Below are 6,000 nucleotides of genomic sequence, written 5' to 3'. Positions count from 1 at the left end.
TCTTCCCTTGAGACAACAGGACCACCATCCTGAAAAGGGATACTTTCTTGGTGATTTCCCAAGGACCTGGAATTTTAGTCATGAAAGACCAAGTGAGCCTGAATTTCCTACATCAGGAAAAGAAAAATCAGTCATATTTTGTTTTGTCATGTCATTGTTCGAAAACTATCACTGAGCTGAATTAACCTTCTTGAATTTTGTAATTTTTTGTAACTTACTCAAAATTATAATAGAGCTGAGTTAATCTTGCTGAAAGAAAGAGAGAAGAAATATATATTCATTTATATGAGAGGTAGTTGTCTCAAGAATATTTTGATTTGTTTATACACTGTCTACTATAATGGTGTCCTTTCCTTTTAAACACTCACACACACACCACCTGAGGTATTTTCCAGAGCTAAACCAGTCCAAAACTAAATTGTACTGGGTTTGAGAGACTCTCTAGAACAAGTTAGTTTTTGATGCAACCTAAAGTAGTTTGGCTAGGCTCAGACAGAAATGTGCATGTAGTGTGGTTTCAACTAGCTCTATCCTAGCTGAAACCAGGACACTGTATCATGATGGTCCACCTTAGACTCGCTCCTTTCATTTCATTCTACATTAAAAAGGGGAAAAGATGATAATTACATAATTTTTGAGAGAAATCCATATATAGATATATATTTACACGCATTAAATTTTCTTGTAATGTGAACATTTTTTGAGGTTTGTAATTGTCTTGTAGCTTGGCTCATTCATGTTCCCATATTCATTTAAGAGTTGTAATTCCTGGAGAACAAGAATGGAAAATAAACCAAGTCCGTCCTCGTGCTGAGTAATGGCTGTGCATCAGGGCAGCTGAAAGGCTTTTTTTTTTTTTTTTTTTCCCCATAAGAATGAGCTGTAAATGCAGCTGTTGGAGATGAGTGGGTGATCCTCTCTCCTTTATCAGCTCTTGGCTTCTACGTTTGAACAGTGATCAGTGTATTGCAGCAATCAGTGCTAGCTGAATCCACATTTTTACATCTGAGTACACAGAGATGTTTGGAAGAGACAGAAAAATTGTCCATAGATTTCAAGGTGAGGTGAATTAGTATAACTTGCAGCAGCGTATGGTATTCATCAACTGTACAATTTGCTCTTAGATCACTAGAAAGGCTTAGGACTTTCCATGAAGTGTTTGGGAAATTAGCCAAAGACAAATGAATAATTCTCTATTTATCAAGAATATATACAAAACCAATCCTTTACCTTGCACATACAGAATGATATCCAAATCGCATATTCATGTGCATTTACATGTTAGAGCTTTTCAAAAAAAAAAAAACATGGATTGAATTTGAGCTAAGAGCTATTGCCTTCTTTAATAAGCCATCAGATTTGTGCCACAGTTTTAATCATGTCAGAGTGTCATGTGTATTGCTAAGTTTCCACAGATGGGCTTCACATTCATATCATATGTTCTTTGGTGCAACTTTGCTGAAGTTGGAGTACTTTTGTATTTTTTATTTTATATTTTTTTTTATTTAAACAAAGCAACTGTATATCAGTGCCAGGGAACTGAATTGGAATGTGAAGCCACAGATATGTTCAAAGAACAGGAACATAAGGCAACAGCACACCATTTTTTTTCCTACAGAGTTTCACGAAATCATCTCAATTCTGACATAAAGGGATCACTAGAAAAGTAAGAGTGGCATTTAAGTCTCTCTACCTATTTAGTCTGGAAGTCTGGACTTATGTGCTGATATTGCTCTACAGTAATAGCAGGTGATGGCTCGTGGACTGTGGACATCTTTCTATAACAAAGAGCCTGCAGTTTCCTTCCTGGGTGGTAGCATGTGAGCAGACCTCACTTTGAAACTTCCTGTCTGTGTGTGAGAATTAAGGTGCTGATATTTCAGTAAGGAAAGAACATGCTACCAGCTGGCATGCAGGGAGTGTGCCCATGAATGAAGCATCTATAAAAGAGGTCTCTTAGTGACACCTCTTCAGCTTGGTGACCCCCAGCTGAACTCACAGTTCAGGGGACCTGCATCATACTCTAATAATGAGATCACATCTCACTCACATGGGATGGGATTCTGGGCTCTTCTACCTGTTCTGGGGCTCCTCACTCTAAGACAAGGTCAGCTTGACCCCACTGTCTCTGGCATGAAGGTGAAAAAGAGACCTGAGGCTGCATTAGAGTTATAATCCTGTAGGATTAGCTCTTGGAAATGTGGTGGTGATGCTGGAGAATTTAAAGTCCTTTGACATCACTGGGGGTGATCTATACTGACTAAAGGGAGATCAGAGCTGAAACCTTGGTTTTAAAATTGCATATATATCATGAAAACAAGCCTTAGAAATAAGCAAATAGTTATGTGTAAAACACATGTATATGGGTGCCAAACCCTTGTGGGTTGAGATAAAGACAGCTTATTAGGATAGAAAGGAAAATAATAACAATAATGATAATAGTACTACCACTAATAATGTGTACAAAACAAGTGATGCACGATGCAATTGCTTACTACCTGCTGACCAATGCCTGAACAGTGGTCCTCCTAACCCCAGCCAGCCAGCTCATATTAATTGCTCAGCATGAAATCATACAGTAAGGGATATCTCTTTGGTCAGTCTGGGTCAGCTGTCCTGGTTCTGTCTCCTCCCAGCTCCCACTGTACCCTCAACCTCCTTGATGGCAGGACAAGGAAAAAAAAGTCCTTTGCTTAGTGTAAGCACTACTCTGCAACAATTAAAACATCAGTGTGGTATCAACACTCTTCTCATTCCAAATCCAAAACACAGCACCATACCAGCTACTAGGAGGAAAATTAACTCTACCCTAGCCGAAACCAGGACAGAAGAGAGTTTTATTGTTATTTGCCAAGGCAGCCTTCAGAGGTAATGGAATGGATTTTTTCATATTGTGGCTCTGCAGGTTATGGAGTATTTATATATGAGAGAGAGAGGATATCTGGGATATCCCTTCATCTGTTTAACTTCACACAAACTCTATATATTTTTAAATCCTCTACAGTAACTTAAAGAACAAATAAACAATCAGACAAAATAATCCACCATCATCAATAACAATAAAATCAACAGAAAGTAAAGACTCTTCATATGATTTTTGAGTAAATAAGTATCAATAATAGTTGTGGTTTATCACAGTAACTCAACTGCAGTTAATTCATATTAGGAGTGAAGCTTGGAGACAGCTTTTGTGGACATATCTTAGCCTAGGTAGTAGGCATCGAAATATCTCAGACTCCCAGAGGATCATTGAAGAATTCTACAGATTCATGCACTATATAGAGGATTTATTCTGAATGTTGAAGAGTAAATTATTTTTTCTTTTCACTGTATCTTATTATGGGAAAATTATTTTAAAGGTTTCTGCTGTCTTTGGGGAAATGCATTAATTTTAGATCCTGAATGTTTTTCCCTTGAACTGTGTGCAACTGGCCTTGAGTGGCACAGGAAATGGTAAAGGGCAGCAGCCATTGCTGCTAGAAAATAGCTGATGTCAGTTTTCTGAGCAAAAGCACAGCTGCAAAATGCTTAAAATTAACAATGTTTAGCAGAGTGATTTGAGCCAGCTCCTCTACTGATGTAAATCACTCTGTATCTGCTACTGCAGTAGTGCACCTCTGACTTAGACCATTGTAAACTGTCTAGGAAAGCAATAGTCAAAACAACTTTTCTCAATTGCTTTCCTTCAGCTGAAAATCAAGATGCTGAGTCTTCTTTGGTTTTATATATAACTAGCTCTGTTTCATTGGCATTAAGCTCAACTCTCACTGTTGTGATTATGAAAAGAATCAGACCTGTTCATGTTGTGTCATTTTAAATGATCTTCCTTGATTATTTGGCACTAATATGATATCCCCAACCAGTACAGCTGCTGCTGAAAAAAGCTGGATAATCTACTAGTAGTTCTCTTCTTTACAGCTTACAGGTTCCATGGATTTTTACACATTAAAAGAAAAACAAACTAACAAAAACCTCCAAAACTACAACAACAAAAATAAAAATATATGTGGTCTGGATATAAAAATTTAGATTGATTTTATAAAGAAGTATAAAGAATACTTTATATACACATTCCACTGTATAGCTGAAAAGTTCTAAAAATAAGCAAAGAAAAGGAAGGCATGTATAAAATTTTCTGAAGACCTAAATTGTCTTCTGCTTAGAGTTTAACTGTTGAAGTTACAGCTGCCAGGGATGCTAATACCTAGATCATTTTAACAGGTAATACAGAGAAACACAGGCTTTTACTAAAGGACAGAGAATCAGTGATGCAGTAAGTGCCATGTGCATATTCAAGAATAGAATTTGGCCAATCCATAGCTTCTATATTAGATGTTCTAGAAAGAACCAGACAGAGAAGTTTCTCATGAGATGCTTTCATACTAGAACATAATCTGAGTTAGAAGTGAAATACTTCAGAAGCAATTTCCCAGCTTTTAATTAAACATTTTTCAGAAAAAAAGATCTTCAGCTCCAGAATAGAAACTGCTCAAAACCAGAGAAGAGGATCCTGAGATTATCTCGTTTGCTTGTGTTTGTCTCCTTTCCTTGTTTTGAAAATAGTCTTATGTTGATCTTTCCATGCTGAGCAATCAGTATTTCAGTCCTTTCTGTGTTTTCAAGCATATATTAAAGTATCAATAAGAAGCTTTATAAAGTGCTTTTAGTATTGAATAGCATGTTTGAAACAAGCTTCATTTCTTTTTTTTAAGTGGCATCTAGTCCATTTTTTTCTTTCTTTTTCCCCTAGAATAGTGTTGAAACAATCTTTGCTTGTTCTTTTTCTCCGTATTTTAAGAGGCAGAGTCACAAACGTATGTACCTATTTGACATATATATTATATATATATATATGTTCATCACCCTTCTCAGCCAGAGAAGGCTGACGAAGCTGGTGAGGGACCTGGAGAACAAGTCCTACGAGGAGCGGCTGAGGGAGCTGGGCTTGTTCAGCCTGGAGAAAAGGAGGCTCAGGGGCGACCTTATTGCTCTCTACAGATACCTTAAAGGAGGCTGGAGTGAGGTGGGGGTTGGTCTGTTCTCCCACATGCCTGGTGACAGGATGAGGGGGAATGGGCTAAAGTTGCGCCAGGGGAGACTTAGGTTGGATGTTAGGAAGAACTTCTTTACCGAAAGGGTTGTTAGACACTGGAACAGGCTGCCCAGGGAGGTGGTGGAGTCACCATCCCTGGAAGTCTTTAAAAGATGTTTAGATGTAGAGCTTAGGGATATGGTTTAGTGGGGACTGTTAGTGTTAGGTCAGAGGTTGGCCTCGATGATCTTGAGGTCTCTTCCAACCTAGAAATTCTGTGATTCTGTGATTCTGTGACATGCATACAAAACAGGGATAAAGTGTTATTTTAAGGAACAGTAGAGAGAGATGATTGCCAATTCCCTTAGCAAACAGCAACAACATAGCATGTTTAGGAAAATCATTCTATTCTATCTATACAGGAAAAACAGTATTAATATGTGTTTGAATTATTAATGAATATAATATACTCAATTGAGTGCACCCTCCAAAAGTTTGAAGGTGACAGCACATTAGACACAAATGTTGGTCTGCTACAGGGTGGGAAGGCTCTACAGAAGGATGTGGATAGGTTAGATAAATGGTCTGAGGCCGACTGTATGAGGTTCAACAAGGCTAAGTGCTGGGTCCTGCTCTTGGGGCACAACAACCCCATGCAACACTACAGGAATGGGGGAAGAGTGGCTGGAAAGCTGCCCAGTGGAAAGGGACATGGGTGTATTGGTTGATAGCCGTTTGAATGTGAGCTCAGGTGGCCAAGAAGGCCTATAGCATCCTGGATTGTATCAGAAACAGCATGGTCAGCAGGACTAGGGAAGTGATTTTCCCCCTGTATTCAGTTCTGGTGAGGCTGCACCTGGAAAACTGTGTTCAGTTTTGGGCCCCTCACTACAAGAAGCGCATTGAGGTGCTGGAGTATGTCCAAGGAAGGGCAGCAAAGCTGGTGAAGGGTCTAGAGAACAAGTCGT

This window comes from Anas acuta, chromosome 2 (genome assembly GCF_963932015.1).
Source record: "Anas acuta chromosome 2, bAnaAcu1.1, whole genome shotgun sequence".
Lineage (NCBI taxonomy): Eukaryota > Metazoa > Chordata > Aves > Anseriformes > Anatidae > Anas > Anas acuta.
This window is presented reverse-complemented; position numbering follows the sequence as displayed.